Below are 21371 nucleotides of genomic sequence, written 5' to 3'. Positions count from 1 at the left end.
TTTGCTTGCTAAGGAGCTGAATTTGACTCTGTTCTAACTGAAGCCTAACATTTCTTTTTCTTAAATGGGAAAGTTGCATAATCTACTTTACAGTCAGAGGCCTATGTGGCGATGGATTGCAGTGTGAAGATGAAGAAGATTTGTAGTCCAGTTAGCAAGCTATGGCAACGGTCCAAGCAAGAGATAATGAGCTTCCAAATTAAGCGACTGGTGATGGGATCAGTAGACGGGAAAGAATTAATTGTTTATGTGCATGTGTGCATAAAAGGTGGTACTTTGTTACATTATAGCCTTCTCTACTTGGCTACCAAAAAATGTTATATGGGCCAAAATCGGGATGTCTTCAGCTCAAACCAATGATAGAGATTCCATTCAGTTGTTAATTAATCTTCCAAAAGTATTCGTTTTGTGGAGGCTTTACAGCCATTTCATTCTGAGAACTCAAGCCTTGGATTAGAACTGAGGATATATAATAAAACTTCAAATAAATATAAATGTAAGTTTCTTTGTGTATATATTTATGTGCACACGTACACACATGTGTGTGCACACACAATCGCACACACGTTTTTCTTTACTCTGTTTAGTGAGAGTTTCTTGGAACACTGACATTGTTAATAGGAACTGGCATACCTAGTCCCAGATCTTGGATTCTAAGCACTGTTTTCCAATAAAAGGAATTAGGGCCTTTTGTAGAAATCAACCACCAGTTCCAAAGCGGGGGCTAGAGATGCACAAGATAGTCCTAGGATACATTTTTATGCCAGAAATCAAGGAAGTTCTCAAAGAATGAAGGGACATGCCCAGGGGATATACTGCCAAATTTGAAGTAATTTGGACATCACAACAAATAATAATGGTTTTTAACCATAAAGTAAAATCCACAAATCCACGTTGAACATGAATGTGAAATAATAAATAAATTAATAAGAAAAGGGGAAAGCTTTTCTTTGCGGTAGGAAGGCCGTAATAAAATGGATGGTATGATACGTTCGGAAAATCACCATTTGACCACTGGCGTAGTATAATCGTTTTAGGCAGGAATCATCAATGGGTAAAACTTCGAAGGGAAACCTTAATGAAGTGAACAAAGTTAACATCACCATTAATGAGATGAATAGGTACAATGTCCCTGCACCAACATGGCCCTGTGGTGTTCCTGCCAAAAGTGCGTTGTATGAATCTAACCACAAAGAGGCTTCAGAAAATCCCAAGCTGAGTGCTATTCTATAAAAGATACATGGCCACTACTCTTCAAAAAAATGAGTCATGGAAGACAAAGAAAGAAAGACTTATTTTTAATTAATAGAGAATAATGAAACAAGAAAACCAAGTGCGACATGAATACCAGATTGATCCTGGGCCAGTAAAAAATTACAAAACTTGACTAAGGTCCATGTATTAGAAAATAGAACTGTATTTACATAAATGTCCTGCTTTTGAAAATTGTACTCTGATTTTGTAAGAAAATACCTTTGTTCTTAGAAATTGTACTTTAAGGCAATGGGGCATTATCTTTGCAATTTACTCTCAAATGTTTCAAAAATGTTTACACAGAGAGAGAGAAAGAAAGAGACAGAGCATGATGAGACAAACATTGTAAGCATAAAATTATCTCAAAACAAAGAGTTGAGACAGATTCTTTAAAATATGTATTTTTGGTAAAGTATCATACAACATCTGGGCACAGTAAGCAAAAGTTTGCAGGCTATAAAATCCCTGTCGCAAGCAGATTACCAGAGGCACAATTACAGGCTGTCCCCTTCCCCTGATGACAGAGTCAGCAGTAGCAAAGGCCAACTTTCGGTGATGTTATCTCTACAATGTGTTGGCAGAACAAGAAGGTAGCTCGGAATTCGTCAGTTGAAGACAGGCAAACAAATGACATGGAGATGGCTATTAATCTTGGCTCATTTTATAACAAAAGATCTCTAAAAGGCACCCACTAAGGCAAACCTGCTTTAGAAAACAAAACCAATATAAATCCAGAGATCACTCAAACAGATCCCATGTTGGATTTAAAGTATGCTTTCCCAAACTATGGAACACAGTGGGCGTGGAACAAAGTGCAGTATTAGGCAAGTGACATTTCCGTCCCTTTAGAATGGCAAGACACCGAAAACATGAAGTTTGCCTCCATATAGTATTCTGGTTAGAGGTCATCAAGTGAATGAATCTTACCTGAAAAGGATAGGGCATTGGTGAGTGGGGGATACCTTTATGGGAAAGCCAACAAGAGGGATATCTTTTTCCCTGTATCCAGTAGCAAGAAGTCTTACATAAACAGGAAATGGAGTTGTGTGAGCTTGGTTGCTGTAAATGCAGACTTCATTAAAGAAAGATGTCCCATGGTTATTTTTCCCTTGGGCTCTGGGAAAGAAAGCTTATTTTAGGTTTGCCTCCTGACTTTTCATTGTCCATAAATGGCTGCTAGTATAGGAATCCGTGCTTCTGAAAGCGTCCATTTTTTAAAAGTCCTCTCTCACTTTCTTTTGCTGTAACTATTTCAAAACAATGGAGTTTCAGTCTGGAAAGGAAGCCCAGCACTCTGTGGGAAAGAGTGATCACTGACCCACTGAAATCGCCTTGACCTGATGGTTTGCTTTGCTCTTCCTCATGCTCCTCCATCTATGTCTGAAACTGTTATGTCAATGCATTTATTCCCTGGTTCATTTATTCATTAATCCATATGTTCCTCCATCAGGAATTTACGGAGCACTTGCAATAGATCCAGCACTGCTAGAAACATTGAAAGGAAAAATAAAGAAATGCAAGAAATCATTTCTTACCTTTATCCTGTTTATTCATTACTCTAAGTTACTTAGGCAAACTAAGAGGTCAAAGTTCAGATGAGTTTCTTTCCTAAATGGACTGTGCATTCATGGAAGGGAGAGATGAAAAGAGAATGGAGTGGTTTGGAAAGGCAAAAAAGACACCAAACTGAACCCTAACAAGTAACTGGGACAAGAGTCAGCCATGGGTGGGAGGAAGTGGAATCAACAGTGAGAAGGTCTGGCTAAGTACAGTATGTTCAGAGAGCAGTGGTGAGATTGTGCCTAGTGTTACAGGAGTTACTAAGAAATAATTTTAGGCAGATAGGGAGGAAAAGGGGTCCTTGGAAAGTTGTTGCCTTTCTTGTCTAGCAGGAAAGCCCCAGCTCTTAGAGCCAGGCAGACAGCCTTTGATATGCAAATGCAGGCCCTTAGAAACTGGTCCACCCAAACGTGGCTATTCCGCCCTCTTGCTCTTGCCTTTGCCCCTACGTGTGCCTGGCAACATGGCTACTCCCACATCTCCCCACACGTGTAGAACTTCATGGCACCCTGCAGTTGCATATTAAAAGGCTAGGGTGGGCGGGCCGGGTTTTTCTCATGTGAATGACATATCTGGTCAAACCAATCCCCTAAGCCCTATGCACATCAGACACCACCTCCTCCAACCTCCTCATATAACTGGCTGGTATCAGTTGCACTGGGGATCCCTCTCTTGGCTTTGGAGATGCCCCTTTCTGTCTCTTTACCCTCCTCTTTGTCTCTCTGAGAAGAAAGACGCTTCTTCCTTCTTTCTTCTCCCTTCTTTCTTGCCTATTAAACTTTCTGGTCCTTAAAGCCACTCCCCGTGTGTCTGTCATTTTATACAATTTGACGTGAGACAAGAGCCCTGGTGTTCCTCCACTCATCAGAGCCGTATCATTAGGAAACACCAGGGAGAGAAAAGGTGGGAAAACTGTATCCTGTAATCTCCACAATGGTAGGCTCTATGCTGGCCAGTATCAAGAGTTCAACACAAAATCCTCCCCCTTTTCTTCCCTTTCTCTCTCGATCTCTCCTTCGCTTCCCTTCCTTCCAACACATTACTGGGTGGAACACAATGGTATTATTCGGGACTTTATGTTATTATTCTGAGGATGATGGAGTTTAGCCTACAGACTGTTAAGGTGATGCTGCCCGAGATCACTAGCATTCCCTCCATTCATTTCATTTTTACTAGTCCCTCGACGATTTTATAATTGAAAATTTACGATATTCTTTTAAAAAGTTTCTGGTGTCAGAAGGGGGTCATTTGAAGCAAGATAGCAGACCTTATTACTGGTAAGTTGATTTCATTCAGAAGTTAGAAAAATTAAGGAGTTCGTCTCTTCTGCCTTCTCTTTCCTCCCTTAAATAGAACACTTAAACTCAGCAGTCCTGGGCTCTTACTCAAGACGCGCAGTAAACTGGTAGGGAAAACGAGGAATGGGATCATGTGCATGACTATTTAAAAGATTATTTTCCAATTAATTTCTTATGTATTCTTGGTAAAGCCCAGAGCAATCTCATGAGAAGAGAATATGGTATTATCAAGAGAGAAGTAGGTCAGTTTGCAAAGAGCTATTTTGTTAATAGATCAATTTTAAAGTGAATTCCATTTGCCAAAAACTGATCATTTCTCAGTTTTAACTTTGCTTCAGCCTCTAGCCAGCACTTGTATCTTAGATGCCCTCTTATTCCTGTCCTTGCCGTTTTATACGTAAATGGATAGCCTTTCCATTTCTGCTTTTAGTCTCTATTGTCGTGTGAGTCCTACCACTGCCCTGCACTCTGTACCTGCTTTAGCCCCAGAGGTCGTCACAAATGTTGCACTCTGTTTGGTTGTTGTTGTTGAGATAAAGTCTCCCTGCGAGGCCCAGGCTGGAGTGCAACGGTGTGATCTTGGCTCACTGCAACCTCCGCTTCCAGGATTTAAGCAATATTTTGTGTTACGTTACGTTGTTATTTTGAGACAGGGTTTCACTCTATCACCAGGCAGGAGTGCAGTGGTGTGATCTCGGCTCACTGCAACCTCTGCCTCCCGGGTTCAAGCCATTCTCCTGCCTCAGCCTCCAGAGTAGCTGGGATTACAGGCGACCGCCACCATGCCCAGCTGATTTTTGTGTTATTAGTAGAGATGGGGTTTCACCACGTTGGCCAGGCTGGTCTCCAACTCCTGACCTCAGGTGATCCACCTGCCTTGGCCTCTCAAAGTGCTGGGATTACAGATGTAAGCCACTGCATCCAGCACAAATGTTACACTTACACAGCGTCTAATACCATATATCTCAGCTCTTTCTATGCTAGTGTTTATAGGAAAGCCCAACTATTTTCATTTAAAAATAATGTAAGCTGGGGTAGAAACAAATGTAGGAGCAGAATCGCTGCAAGAGTGGGAGGAGGAAGGGGCAAGAGTTATACGTGAAAAAAAGAGTTTGAGAAGCACTTCAACCATTCAATAATTTATTAAATGTATTTTATTCAATAATGGAATAAATTGATACTTCATTTGGATTCATTTGCAGATTCCTGGTTTTAAAGCAAACCAATCTGGAACCAGTGAAAAGCCTTAAAGCTCCATGGTTAAAATATCTTCTCCACTTGGGATGATGGCTTTAACCTCCCAGTGGTCAGTTATAAGGTCTACTTTGCTCCTCTATCCTTCAAGATAGACATGTTGGCCAAGTGACACGGAGGTCATTTTCAAAGTCTCTTTAAGAAAGATTGTATGGACATTTTTCATCAGTACCACACTTTATAGGGATTTGTTTTAAATATTAAAAGTGAAAAATCAATTCTTACAAATACGTGAATATGATTGAGATGTATTTCTCCCTCAATTTTTTTCTTTGAAGCTGTGCTTTTAATTGTTTCAGAAAGGGTAACATTGGCCGGGTGTGGTGGTTCACATCTCTAATCCCAGCACTGTGAGAGGTTAAGGTGGGCAGATCACCTGAGGTTGGGAGTTTGAGACCAGCCTGGCCAACATGGTGAAACCCATGTCTACTAAAAATATTTAAAAAATTAGCTGGGTGTGGTGGCATTAGCCTGTAATCACAGCTATTCAGGAGGCTGAGGCAGGAGAATTGCTTGAACCCAAGAGGTGGGGGTTGCAGTGAGCTGAGATGGCTCCACTGCACTCCAGCCTGGACGACAGAGTGAGACCCCATCTCAAAAAAGAAAGAAAGAAAGAAAGCTTAAGACGTTTCTCATACCTGTGAATTCTTTGGACTCTTTGGGAGTCTGGGAAGTGTCAAGGGCGGCTGGGGACAAAGTTAGGGGTAGTAATTATGTTCTAGGACCATCCTAACAACATGATGCCATTCTTCTTTTCCAATAATTATATCTACCCTTTGTTTCTGAGAATTGTGGGCCTCAGCCTCCATGACGCCTCATGTCTAAGGAACAATTTGCTGTTGTTTTCAAGATTTGACTACACTGAAATCCATAATCCATAAGTAACATTTAATGGAGAGAGTGGGCAGATGATTAAAATGCTTTTTCTAGATTCTTGGAACAGCCTTACTATGGAAGCATACTGACTATTAATCACCAAAGTCAGCAGGACTGTAATCTTTGCCTTTTAGGAGGAGTCACGCGTATAACAGGTTTGATTTATATTTGTGAAGCTGGTCATTGAGACTGCAGCAGCACCAGGACATTTGTGCACATATTGGGGTGTCTTTGTTGAGTTTTGCCAACAGAGAGGCATGTGTGAGCATTAAAAAAAAACTGAATTACAGAATTATTGTGAAAGTAGTAAAGAGAATTTCCACATACTCTAACGCCGTTTCCTTGATTAAGATTTTATATTGGTATGACACATTTGTCATAATTAATGAACCAATATTGATACATCATTATTAACTAAAATCAATTCTTAAATCAGGCTTTCTCAATATTCCCCTTATGTCCTTTTACCTTTCCGGGATCCCATCCAGGATACCACATTATATTTAGTAGCTGTGCTGTGTCTCCATGGGCTCCTTTTGGTTGTGATAGTGCCTGTCATTTTCTTTGTTTTTGATTATCTTGACAGCTCTGAGGAGTTCTGGCCAGGTATTCTCTAGAATGTCCTTCAGTTGGAATTTGTCTGGTGTCTTTTTCATGATTAGACTGCGTGAACCCTGAAAATTTGAGACAGGTCTCAGTTAATTTAGAAAGTTGATTTTGCCAAGGTCGAGGACGCGTGACAGTGGCACAGCCTCAGGAGGTCTTGATGACATGTGCCCAAGGCGGTCATGGCACAGCTTGATTTTATACATTTTAGGGAGGCATGAGACATCAATCAATATATGTAAGAAGTGCAGTGGTTTGGTCTGAAAGGGTAGGACACTCGAAGCAGAGGCAGGAAGACTCTAAGCCGGGGAGGGGGCTTCCAGGTCACAGGTGAGAGAGACAAGCAGTTGCATTCTTTTGAGTTTCTTTTTTCTTTTTTTTTTTTTGAGACAGAGTCTAGCTCTGTCACCCAAGCTGGAGTGCAATGGTGCAATGTCACCTCACTGTAACCTCCACCATTTGAGTTCAATTCATTCTCCTGCCTCAGCCTCCTGAGTAGCTGGGATTACAGGTGCCCACCACCATGCCCAGCTAATTTTGTGTTTTTATAAGAGATGGGGTTTCGCCATGTTGGTCAGGCTGGTCTGAAACTCCTGACCTCAGGTGATCCACCCACCTCGGCCTCCCAAAGTGGTGGGATTACAGGCATGAGCCATTGCCCCAGCCGCTTTTGAGTTTCTGATTAGCCTTTCCAAAGGAGGCACTCAGATTTGCAGGGTTCCTAGCTTGAATTTTGCCTTTAGCTTAGTGAGTTTGGGGGCCCAAGATAGTTTCCTTTTACTACTGGGATAATGTATTTTGGAAAGGGATACGACAGAGGTAAGGAAGCCCACAGAGTTCGCTCTCATCATGACTCATCGAGGGTGCCTGCTGTCGCATGACTTACGACTTTGATGCTCACCTTGATCACCTGGATTGGGGTAGTGTTTGTCAGTTTCTCTCCTGTAAAGCTGTTCTTTCAACCCCCTCCCTGCTGTAAAACCAAAGGAAACGACTGAGGAGAGTCTCCATCATTTAGAGGCTGATTTTTGCCGAGGTTGAGGGTGCGCCCAGGGAAAAGAGACACAGGTTGCGGTAGAATCTGCAGCCCATACTTTTTGCAAAGGTGATTTTGAGAGCTTCAGTATTTAAAACAGGAAAAGTGGGTAGAAAGGGAAAGGAGGAACAAAAAGGGGAGCCCTGTAGACAAAAGGAGCAAGTGGTTGCATTCTCTTGAGGTTTTCATCAGCCTTCACTGAATCCACGTTTTACATGTGAAAGGAGCCAGTAGAGGCCAGGCACAGGGGATCACTCCTGAAATCCCAGCACTTTGGGAGGCCGAGGCAGGCAGATCACGAGGTCAGGAGTTTGAGATCCTAACATGGTGAAACCCTGTCTCTACTAAAAATACAAAAATTAGCTGGGCGTGGTGGTGTGTGCCTGTAATCCCAGCTACTCAGTAGACTGAGGCAGGGGAGTCTCTTGAACCCGGGTGGCAGAGGTTAAAGTGAGCCAAGATCTTGCCACTGCCCTCCAGTCTGGGCGACAAAAGGAGACTCCATCTCAAAAAAAAAAAAAAAAAAGAAAAGAAAAAAGGAAGTGGGCAGAGGCATTGGTCTGCTCAGTGAATCTGCATTTTTGCATGAGAGAAAGTAAACAGAGTAGAGGAAGCAGTCAAATATGCTTTAGTCTCCAGTGAGCAGAGGGATGCCTCCTGCTCCTGCCTCTTTCCTGTCTAGTACCTGTGAAAAGAAGCTGTTAATTTATATTGTCGGAGTGAAACTCAACAGAACTCTGCTTTAGGGTAAAGATCTTGGGGCCCAGAAAGAATGTTTTTGTGAGGAAATTGTGAGGGAAGCCCCCTGGGGAGGTATGTGGTCTCTGTCTTTGCAGTTAACTATTTAGGAAGAAAATGGGAGGTGGTTTTGCCTGACTCTGCAAACTTAACTTTTTCCCTTGGCATAGTGAATCTGGGGCCCTGAGACTGTATTTTCCTTTCTATACTGAACTCCCTGCTTGGAAACAGGTCACTTTGTGCAGTTTCAGAGTGGAGAGTTACTGTTCACCTTCTTAAGAGCAAACTGCCTACGTAGGTGATTCTGAATTCTTCCACGTGGGAACTTTATCTATTCTCCCCATTTATTTATATAAGTGTAGATTTATGGATGTTTGGTTTATATTTTGGGCTATAATCCAATACGACTTTATTTATTTGTTAATTTATTTATTGCTCAAATTGGTCTAGCCTTGACCATTGAGAGCTCTTTCATTTGGCTCCCATGTTCTTTTGGCAAGCCTTCATCAATGTGTGCTTTTTATTGTTTGAGAACTTCCTTACTTTGTGGCACTACAAGACGAGTCAAGCTCATCTTGTCTATTTCCTGCCCCAATCCAAGGATCTGCCATTTCTTCAAGGAACCCTGGCTCCTTTGATTGAAGAATGATAATAGAAACCAAGATCCAGATGGTCAGTGTGCTTGTTGCCACTGTTATGTTCATGCAAACCTTTAAAATCTGAGTTTCCTCTGGAATTTCTATGCTGATTTATTAAAAATGCCAACTTATTTATTAATCACTGTCCACAAACCTTATAATTCTGGGATTATGAGATAGTCTGAGTACTTTGTCAACATCAATTCTTAAAATAGCATGAAGAAAATCTAATCTCTGGAAGTGGATGAGAATAAAACGTGATTTGAGGTGGCAGTAGAAGAAAAGTGAAAATTACTGTTTTATGTCAATATTGTGTCAACAAGCAGGCTTCTTCAATTATAAGTCAAAAAAAAAAAACCTTCCTCTTTAGAGAAAGGGAAATAAAAGTACTTTGCAGAGGAAGATTTATTTTCCAAACTGTCTCAATTGTTTCTGCATACTCAGAACAATTTTTCATTTATATTTTATATAGTAAATATGAGTTGACCAACTAGTATGAGGACAAGTCAAAGAAGTCCATGATTCTGCTCCTATTGCTGTATCAGAAGTTGTCCTGAAACTTCATGGTACAAAACGACAGTCATTTTATTTTGCTCACTATTTTGTGGATCGGAAATTCAGGGAGGGTTCAGCTGAGGCAGGTGAGGAGACAGCTGAGAGAATCTGTAGGCTGGAACCACCGGTGTGAGAAATGCAGATGGGTGACGAAAAACAGGACGGCTTGCCTTCATTCTTCCTCCTCCCTGCCTCCTGGTGCCTCCCCTTACCAGGCACGAATCAGAAGCAAAATGGCAAGGGAGTCTCCAGCCCCAGCATCACATAGCAGGCAACAGTTAGTGGGTTTGGAAATGAGAGAAAGTAGAACATCACTAGCACAGTAAAACTTTATGAATAGCCAAAGGCTTCTTTAAACACCAAAACTCCTATCTATCTATCTATCTATTGTATCGTATCGTATCGTATTGTATCGTATCGTATCGTATCGTATCGTATCGTATCGTATCGTATCGTATCGTATTTTTGATTCAGGGTCTTACTCTGTTGACCAAGCAGGAGTACAGTGGGGTGATCTCAGCTTACTGCAATCTCAGCCTCTCAGGTTCAAGTGATTCACCTGCCTCAGCCTCATGAGTAGCTGGGATTAGAGCTGGGGTTGGCCAGGCTGGTCTTGAACTCCTGACCTCAGTTGATTCGCCCACCTCAGCCTCCCAAAGTGCTGAGATTACAGCTGTGAGCCACCACACCCGGACACAAAACTCGCATCCATTTTAAATGGAAAATTTGGACTCTCCTTCACAAATATTCTAAATTTAATTTTTCTTCTTGTCTTACCAAGGATCAGCTGTTTTTTTTTTTTTTTTCCTTTTTTTCTGTTTATGATACATTATTTCCTCAAGGGCTATTTTGTTGTGTGAGATTCCTTGCCCCATCCCTTTAATCAAATGTTCTGTGTTCTTTGAGATATTTCTGATTTGTTTAGTTTTTCTTTCTTCTGCCAAACAGGTTCAAATGCTTTGTATCAGTGCTGAAAGTGTAACTGGGTTGTGGTATGGCACTCAGCTCCCCGTGCCCCCATGGGATGTGCCCAAGGTTCTTGGGCTGTCTCACACAAGAATGGGGAGAGGGCCCTGGTGGTGCAGTGAGCTCATTTAAGTAAATATTGGACCCAAAGAGTTTTGCAGAGAGCGATTTATTAGGCAGAGAGAGAGAGGAGTAGAGAGAGAGAGAGAAGTAGAGAGAGAGAGAGAGAAGTAGAGAGAGCTCCCACGCTGTTGTGGGAGGGGATCCCAGAGAGGGAAATCCCTACAGGGAGAGTGGGAGAGACAGCTCCCACATTGCCATGGGAGGGGATCCAGAGATGGAGTCTGTATAAGTAAGGGAGTAGGGGGAATTTTAACCCCAGAGTTACTCCAGCCCCATTCAAGTTCTTGTCCAGCGAGAGGAGCTTTTCCAAACTTCCTCTGGAGTGATTGATTTTCAACTCTAATATTGGATTTGTTGCCCGGCCCACAATCAAAACCTCCTCCCTCAGAGCTTTTATCTGGCTTTTTACACAAAGGAAGCTCACCTGGGCTTTTTACCCAGACCAGGTGGGAAATTCAGACAAAGAACTCTAAGTTCCCAGATGGGGATGTGGACCAAAGCCTGTTGGGCATGTCGCTGGGAAATTTCTGCCTTTGAAAATATGCCCCTTGTGGACTCAGTTTTCCTTGGCACAGTCCCCCAAAAGTAAGCCCTGCCTGTTTCTGTATTCTAATTTATATATTTTAAACTGATCAACTATGAAAACCTATTTAAAATAGTATAAGATAACTGTAAATGGGCTTGAGTAAATATCTAAAGAGTTTGTCTGCAGGTCAGATGGATCCGTCTCCTTTCAGGCACCAACATCATAGTCGCTTAGAGACTTGCTTTTTAAGTTTTGGATATTTAAGCCTGCTGGACAACTGATACATGATTTAAGGCAGCATTTGTATAAAAATATTTTCAGGACTTCTCTTTCTTTTTTTTTTTTTTTTCTTTCTGTATTTAGGGAAAAAAAGTTAGGCTTTAACTTTGAAGACAATTGTTTTCTTAACATATAACTGTTAGATGCTAGTGTTTAGAAGATCTGAGCAGAAACTTTTATTTTTACTCAACCAGTCTCCAAGTATTTAAGCAACAAGAGAGTTCAGAGATGATATGAGAAAGTTGTCATGCAAAAGTATCTTGAAGAGTAAGCCTTGATGGCCAATTGTAGCTTCCACAACTATGGACTGATTGATTTTTATCTTTCTTTAATTCTTGAGCTGCAGAGTATCCTAAAAACATATTTCTGTGTAATCTGTGAATCACTCTTAAAAACTCCTAATACGAATCTCAAAATGTAGCTAATAAGTTTTATCAAAGAAAATATCTTGACTTCACAGAGTCTATTTAAACACAAAGAAAAATTATTTCTCTTTGATGAATGGCAGGTTTGATTTTCACTGGATCCTAAATCTTTATCCTCCCCCTTAAGGATGATTACGCCATTTTAGATTGTTTTATTCAGTGCAGAGATGCCTTTGTCAGCACAGAAATGTGTCTGGATGACATATTTTGTGCCCCAATATCTGCACTTTCTTTTGGAGTTATTTTTAGGGTGCAGATTTCCCTCCCTATGGATTTCATTTTTCTGAATTATTTAAATCTCTAAATGCAGAATACTGCATTTAAACTCAGAGTCCTGTGAATGGACTAAAAGATCTCTGATCTCTGGGATCACTCAGTGAAACATAAGATGTTCTCACACATTCGCATAACAAGTTCTGTTTTACAAGTGTATATATGTAATTTAAAAATTTTTTTTTAGAGACAGGATCTGGCTCTGTCACCCAGGGTGGAGTGCAGTGACACAATCATGGCTCCCTGCAGCCTTGAACTCCTGGGCTTGAGTGATCCTCTTACCTTAGCCTCCTGAGTAGCTGAGATTTTAAGTGCATACCACTGCACTCAGATAATTTTTAATATTTTTGTAGCGATGGGATCTCACTATGTTGTCTAGGCTGGTCTTGAACTCCTGGCCTTAAATGATTCTCTCTCCTAAGCCTCCAAAAGTGCTTGGGATTACAGAGGTTAGATATTAATGAGACAACTGAAAAAAACAGATTTGAACTGTTGAAATCATGAGAGAAAATGAGAGCCATATTTTCTAAAAAGTGTGCAACAGTGAGGAAAAGATAGAGAATAGTACTCTGGGGTCCAAGGAAAAAAATCAAACTGAGGAAGTGTTCAGAGAGTCAGAAAGAGAATTGTAAGGAAGTGGTACCGAAGTGCAGGGAAACTTTGAAGTAAAAGTGAGTGTTCAATTGAAAGATCAAAGAAGCTGAGAATTGAACATTAGTAACTGATAGCTCTTTCATCTGACTCTAGACAAATAAAATGTGACAACTCCATTTAAACTCGGGCGTGTCCAATTCTACAACCTGCGATCTTTCTATCATACCATACTACTTGCTATTAAAACAAACAAACATACAAACAAACTCGAGGTGCTGAAAAGACCAAATACCTACTGATAAATACATGCACTAATTAAACGAATACTGATTTCATGACCACTCTGATCCAGCACTATTCTAGACACTAAATGCAGAGTGCAAATAGTGAAAGTGGATGTGATCTCGGCACCCTATCCAAGCTTCTAGTCTTGGGAAGTGGATTGATATCAATTAGTCATATTTAGTAAGAATTATGAAGGAAAAATAACATGGGGATATCATAAATAAAAGTAATAAAAGGATCTATCAGGACCCAACTCTGTACAAGCTTCAATTATGGCATTATATTTGAGCTGAGGTCTTGCAAATGGTAGGAGTCACTGAGGTGGGGTGGGCTGGGGTGGAGACCTGCATGATAAAAGAGAACGACTGTGAAGTGCTGAGAAACTGGAATAGTGGGCTCAGCATGGCCAGATCATGCAAAGCTTGGTAGCCGTGTTGGAGGTCTCTAAGTGTAAGGAGAAGCCTTGATAGGGTATTTATATTTAATTGCCACACTGCGTTCTGACCCACATCTTCCTATTTTGAAAAGAATTGTTATGACATTTCCTGGTAGTAAAGTGCAGCTACAGATGATTTTTTCCTTCCTCTTTGCTAAGCGAATTTATCACTCTGTGGAGTTACCTTAATAACCTCGGCACCGTAATAGCTATGATTTAGGACAAATCCTAGAGGTAGGAGAACACTATTGGTATCGTTCCACCCTGCGGACGCAGCCACACCGACGTAGTATTAGGGTAGAAAGGAAAGTGAAAGTTGTGGGAATTGAAGAGACAGTGAGCTTCCTTTGTCTAAAATACAGTAAACCCAGCTGTGAGTATACATTTCTCTTTGGAGAAGGTAATGCCAAACTTGTCCTAGCAAGAATTAGGGGGCCAGGTGCAGTGGCTAATGCTTGTAATCCCAGCACTTTGGGAGGCCAAGGTGGGTGGATCACCTGAGGTAGGGGCCTGACCAACATGGTGAAACATCGTCTCTACTAAAAATACAAAAGAAAAAAAAAAAAATTAGACTGGCATGGTGGCGCATGCCTGTAATCCCAGCTATTTGGGAGTCTGAGACAGGAGAATCACTTGAACCCGGGAGGCAGAGGTTGCAGTGAGCCAAGATTGCACCATTGCACTCTAGTCTGGGCCACGAGAGCAAAACTAATTCTACAAAAAAAAAAAAAAAAAGAATTAGGTTAACAATCACAAACCTAAAATGTCTTTTGTAGTCTAGAGACTCACTAAATCAGTTTACCACGTGAGTCTTTGCCCAGGACACAAAACTATACGGCTCAGATGAGCAATTGCCCTAAACCCCACTCAGTACGGATGGGAGTTGGGAGTTCCTCTGATCGGCACTGTTTGAATTGTGATTCTAGTCATGACTTAGCTCTATTCTCTTTATTATTTCCTGGTCCCACCTAGATTCGGTCACTCCCAATTCTTATCTGAGACTTTCGTGTTGGTTCTTTTACTTTTTTTTCTATTTGCAGCAAGTTGCTATGCAAAACACAGTATGCCTCATGACTGCATCATCCACTCTAAATTCTTCAAGTCCCTCTCATCAGCTCGGACCTGTTTTTCATGCCACAATCCTACATTTCCAGTTGCTTACAGGATATGCATTTGGTTACGGGTTGAATTCTGTCTCTCCAAAATTCTTATGTTGAAGTTCTATCCACCTGTACCTCAGAATCTGACTATTTGGAGATACAGTCTTTTAAGTGGTCATTAAGGTAAAATGAGGTCATACGAGTGAGACCTAATCCAGTATGATGGGTGCCCTTATAAAAAGAGATTAGGACATAGACATACACAGAGGGAGGGTTACAAAGGGAGAAGATGGTCACCGGCAAGCCAAGGAGGAGAGATACAGCAGAAGAAATCAACCCTGGCACCACGTTGGTCTTGAACTACACTCCACAATTGGGAGAACGTGAGTTGATGTTGTTTAAAGCATCTCAACTATGGTACTTTGTTATGGCAGCCCAGCAGACAAATATAGCATCCTGGATTCAAAGTCATTTTACAAAACTGAGTCATCCCATCACCTTCCTCTAAGAGTAATTCCTCTTTCCCAGGACTAAAATTGCAAGTTCTTACTCAGCATTTGTTGTGGATTTATTAGGTGTCAAGCATTGAAGGTACACAGTCCCTGCCCTCATAAATCTCCCATTTCACTACAGCCCCCCTCAGCTCATACCTCTCACTGACACTTCCATTATCTCTACCACCCTGACTGCAAACCGTGCAGTCATTTGCTGTTTGTCCATCTTTCACCTTTCCCTTCTACTCAGTCCTAGATTTCCAATGAGTGTTTCATGGCATGCTTTTGGCAGTTAGTCAGACTGCCACACCTTCCCTGGATTACTGGTATAGTCTCCTAATGGGTTTCTCCTTGTCCGGGTCTTTGCCCTTACTTATCTTCTATACATTCTATATAACAAACATTCTGCAAATATAACTTTACGTTATTCACCCTCCTTTCTCAAGAACCTCTCTTACAGGAAAGGTAAAGATAAATATATGTCAGCCTGAGTCACTTAGGAGTAAATTTTATGTTTGATTCTTCAACATAGGCAGGGCTTGACCTGTAGATGGGCGTCTGAGGTCTCTCACTGATGAATGTTACGTCCTTCCACGCAGTCTTCTTCACATTGGCTTCTTAGGCTAGCAAGGAGTGTTCACACTTTGAGTTAGGTAAATGTTTGAACTGTGCACTGCTTTGACAACTGCACTTTTTCTCTGTAAGTTCTCTGAAGTTGCATATATAGATACACATGATCAATCCAGATCCTAGAAATAATTTAAATCATAATGAGGTATGAGTCCACCGTTATAAGTTTGACGGTCTTAAACTTCTTTTATATATTAAAATTATTCCTAAATTCATTTGAATTCTAAATTAAATATCTCCCTTGAAAGACACTGTAGTGTAGTAGATGAAAACACAGACTCTGAATCCGGAATTTCTCTTATCAAATACTGGTACTGACACCTAGTAAGCTGGATTACTTGGGTGAGATGTAAACTTTCTGCCCCTAGTTTCTGATTGTGATAATTAACCAGGGTTGCTATGTGGATAAAATGAGTTAATAAATATAAGGTGCATGCATCAATGCATATAAAACCATAAATGTACACTTTTATTTTATTTTATCTTCCTTTTTTTTTGAGATGGAATCTTGCTCCGTTGCCCAGGCTGGAGTGCAGAGATGCGATCTTGGCTCACTGCAACCTACGCCTCCCAGGTTCAAGCAATTCCTTTGCCTCAGCCTCCTGAGTAGCTGGGATTACAGGCACCTGCCACCATGACTGGCTAATCTTTGTGTTTTTAGTAGAGACATGGTTTCACCATGTTGCCCAGGATGGTCTTGATCTCCTGACCTTGTGATCTGCCCACCTCTAAGAGAATGAGTGATAAATACAGAAGTCCTATCTCACCTGCTCTCTCAAATTATGCACTAGGAACCGCAAGTCTCATTTGTAAGCTCCACCATTTGCATCTTTTTTTAAAGCTCACCCTTCACCAGCCCCTCCAATGACTTCACAATAAAGAAAGGAGGCTTGACACACTCGAACACACCGATTCAGTGGTCATGTAAAAATGATGGAAAAGAGCGTAAATAGCTTTTCAGGAGATTGGCATGGGGTTTATGGTGTTGCATGTGAAAGGGTAAATTCTAAAATAAACTCACGCTAACATGAAGAGCCAGTTAGTGCTTAGTGTAGGTGAGGAGCACAAAAATGCTGTTTCTCCTGCTTTGGGAAATGCCTGACCTCCTTCAGATCAACACAAAAAATCACCAGGGGCCACAATGAAACAGTCCTTTCCATCAGAAAGAATTCACTATTTCTGATCTAATCTATGTGCCACAGGCTATAGTGAAAATCTCTCCTTCTCTCTTTCTCTGTCTCTCTTTCTCTCTTAATTTCCCAAGACCTGTGTGTAAACTGATCTCTACAAAAATTAAAAGGACCCAACGTAACTCACTTTTTTGTCTTTTCCTCCAGCTTTTCTTTCTTTTTTTCTATTTGTTTTTCCACTGATCAATTTCCTTATTCATGAAATAAGAAATCAAAGTTCCATGACATCTAAAATGCTATCCACATGTTGTAATCTGTGGCCACAAGCTTGACACTATGTCAGGAATTACAAAGAATATTAAAATTCCCCCTTTCTGGGAATATTCAGTCTAAATTGGAAAGATAAACAATACAATTAAAACAATAAATTATATATATATATTTTTAACCAAGGAATGTATTTTGCTATGAATGGCAAATAAGAGAAACTGTAAATGTGGTAGAGAGAAAACGATGATCTGTAAGGTACTGGGGATTCTGGAAGAGTTTGCCTGAGCTGAACTTTGGAAATCAAGGAGGAGTAGACGGAACATTCTAGGAGGGAAAGCTGAGTGAGGCGTCTTGTGGGACACCTGGAGGATCAGGGGGTTGTGGACATGCAAGGGGGAATTCAGATTTCAGGTAAGAGGGTTGTGGAAAAAGTTCAAAGAGGAATATTGAGACCACATTATGAAGGATTTTAAATGCCAGGCTGGGAGTCTGTGCTCTGCTTTTAGGTTAATGCATCTCAAAAATTTCCCCAAGGGTGGTAAGAATATTGGAATGCCCCTAGTCTCATTTGACAGCAAAAATTTTGAAGTTTTATCTAACAATGTATAATGGATTATTTTTAAAACTAAAATAATGTCCATGAATTCAATAATGTCAGTTGCATTCTACTGAATCATATTTATTTTCATTGTTCTGTAACAATTATGATTTTCTTTTCTTGAAACTTCCAGAAAATTCAAGCTGCAGAATGTCTTTTCTTAGAGCTTTAATTAGAGCTTGAAATACCCCATACTTCTAAGAATCCTTGAGGTAAGAGCATTCCAAATAAAAAGCACCACTCTGGCCGGGCGCGGTGGCTCAAGCCTGTAATCCCAGCACTTTGGGAGGCCGAGGCGGGTGGATCACGAGGTCAAGAGATCGAGACCATCCTGGTCAACATGGTGAAACCCCGTCTCTACTAATACAAAAAATTAGCTGGGCACGGTGGCGCGTGTCTGTAATCCCAGCTACTCAGGAGGCTGAGGCAGGAGAATTGCCTGAACCCAGGAGGCGGAGGTTGCGGTGAGCCGAGATCGCGCCATTGCACTCCAGCCTGGGTAACAAGAGCGAAACTCCGTCTCAAAAAAAAAAAAAAAAAAAAAAAAAGCACCACTCTTAGGCTACAGAAAATCACTATACATATTTTGAAAAGAGACTCATGTGCTAGTTGAAGGTAAGACATCCTTTTTTTGAGACAGCATCTCACTCCTTTTGCCCAGGCTGGAGTGCAGTGGCGCAGTCTTGGCTCACTGCAACCTCCGCCTCCCAGGCTCAAGCAATCTTCCCATCTCAGTCTCCCAAGTAGCTAATACCATGGGGGCATGCCACCGTGCTGGGCTAATTTTTGTATTTTTTGGAAAAAAGGGGTTTCCCGATGTTGCCCAGGGTGATCTCTAACTCCTAGGCTTAAGCAATCTGCACACTTTGGCCCTGAATCTGCCAACATGCAACTTCCATCCTTTGATCTTATCTTCTGAGAGCAGCACAAAAATGTGGCTTCCTTGAAAACTCTTCATATATTCAAAGATCGCTCTCAAGCCCACAGGTCAACCTGGAATAGGCAGATGAAGCAGCTGGAAAAAAGAGCTCTGGACCTACCAACAAACAGTAAGCACTCAGTGGAACAAATGAAAAGCTGTATCTGCATAAGGTTACTTATAGAAATTTGAATAGAACAAAGCAATCACAATAATTAGATGACCATCACTGGGCGATTAAGGAAATTACTGTGTATGCAAGAACACAAAACCCAACACCATGTGTTCTCACTCATATGTATGTTGAACAATGAGAACACACGGACACAGGGAGGGAACATCACACATCGGGGCCTGTCGAGGGGTGGGGAACTAGACGAGGGATAGCAGAAGGAGGGGGAATACGGGAGGGATAGCATTAGGAGAAATATCTGATGTAGATGACGGGGTGATGGATGCAGCAAACCACCATGGCACGTCTATACCTGTGTGACAGGCCTACACTTCTGCACATGTAGCCCAGAAGTTAAAGTATAATTGAAAAAAAGAAAATTACCATGTATGTTTATCGTGTGTTGCCTAACAATAGGGCTATGTTCTGAGAAACGTATTATTGGGCGATTTTATCCTTGTGCAAATATTGGACTGTACTGACACAAACCTGCGTAGTATGGCCCACTACCACACGCCTTGGCTATAAGGTGTAGCCTATTGTTCCCAAACTATAAACCTGTACAGCGTGTTTCTTTACTTAATAGTATAGATAATAGTAACACAATGGCAAATATTTGTGTATCTAAACACAGACAAGGTACAGTGAAACTATGGCAGAAAAGATAAAGTACACTGGCAGGGGACACTTACTGTGAATGGAACTTACAGAACTGAAGGTTGCTCTGGGTGACTGAGTGAGTGAGTGAGTGAATGTGGAGTTCTAGAACATTACGGTACCCTACCATATATGCTACAAACACTGTACACTTTGGCCACATTAAATTTATTTTTAAAATTTTGTTTCCTCAGTGATAACTATGGGCTCGTAGTCTCAGGACCTCCTGGTGCTGTGTAATGGGCAAATTGATTTTAAGTAATAATAATAATAAATTAACCTTAGCTTACTGTTACTTTTTTACTTTATAAACTTTTAAATTTTATTTAACTTTTTTACTCTTTTGTAATAACGCTCAGTTTAAAACATAAACACATTGCACAGCTGTATGAAAACATTTTCTTTCTTTATATCCTTATTCTATAAGCTATTTTAATTTTTAATTTTTTTGTTCATTAAACATTTTTGTTGAAAACTAAGACACAAAAACCTAGGCCTACACAAGGTCAGGGTCACCAATACCACTGTCTTCCATCTCCACATCTTGTCCCAAGGGAAGGTCTTCAGGGGCAGTAACACGCATGGAGCTGTCATCTCCTGTAAGAGCAATCCTTCTTCTGAAATACCTCTTGAAGAACCTGCCTCAGGCTGTTTTACAGTGAACTTTTTTGCACATAGAAGAAGCATACTCTAATATAACAATAAGAAGTATAGAACAGTAAATACATAAGCCAGTAACATAGTCACTTATTATCATTATCAAGCATTACGCACTGTACATGATTGTATGTGCCAGAGCTTTATATGACGGGCGGTACACCAGCATCACCACAAACACATGAGTAATGCATTGCTCTACAATCTTATAAGACCTTCGTGGTCACTAGGTGACAGGAATGTTTACAGCTCAACCATAATCTTATGGGACCACCTTCATAAATGTAATCTGTCATTGACCAAAACGTCATTATATGGTGGATGACTGTATTAAAAATAAGGATGTAATGATACATTTTTTGACCAGGAAAAATATTCATGGCATATTGAGTAAAAGAAGCTGCTCATAAAACAGGTATGTCATTCTACTTGGAAAAATTATAAACATATATCCATTTTTATAAATATGCATGAAGAGATAATGAATAACTAATCTATGGTTAATATTGAATAGTATTTGGATGGTGGGATTGGAAATACTTTCTTGAATTTTTTTCTTTATATAGGTCAACAGAAACCTTTTACGATTTTTCCTGAAAGCAATGTAGCTATTTTCAAAATAAAAAGACAAGAAATGACCACTTAGTACATAGTTGGTATTTAGTACACATTTGCTGAACTGAAACTTGAAGGTAAAAATAAAACATGACCTAAGTCCTCTAAGAACAAAGAGAGAGAGAATAAAAGAGTAGGGTGTGTGTGTGAGTGTGTGTGTGTGTGTGAGAGAGAGGGCGAGCACTTGAAAAATAAAATTTTTTTCAGAGTGGTCTAAAAGGAGCAAGAAACAAATTAAGTAAAATGTCAAAGCTGAATTAAAAAGATAAGACTCCCCAGTGAGAGATAATCTAGATGGTGGAACTGAACCACACGGGAAGTAAGCAAGAGTCTATTGCTTGAGTCGTTTTGGAAAAATAGAAACAAAATGAAAACTTTTGCAGTTTCTGAAAGTTGACCTTTCAGAC

The sequence above is a fragment of the Aotus nancymaae genome, unplaced genomic scaffold, assembly GCF_030222135.1.
Source record: "Aotus nancymaae isolate 86718 unplaced genomic scaffold, 86718_ANA_hifiasm-v0.15.2.pri h1tg000079l, whole genome shotgun sequence".
In the NCBI taxonomy this organism is placed as follows: Eukaryota; Metazoa; Chordata; class Mammalia; order Primates; family Aotidae; genus Aotus; species Aotus nancymaae.
This window is presented reverse-complemented; position numbering follows the sequence as displayed.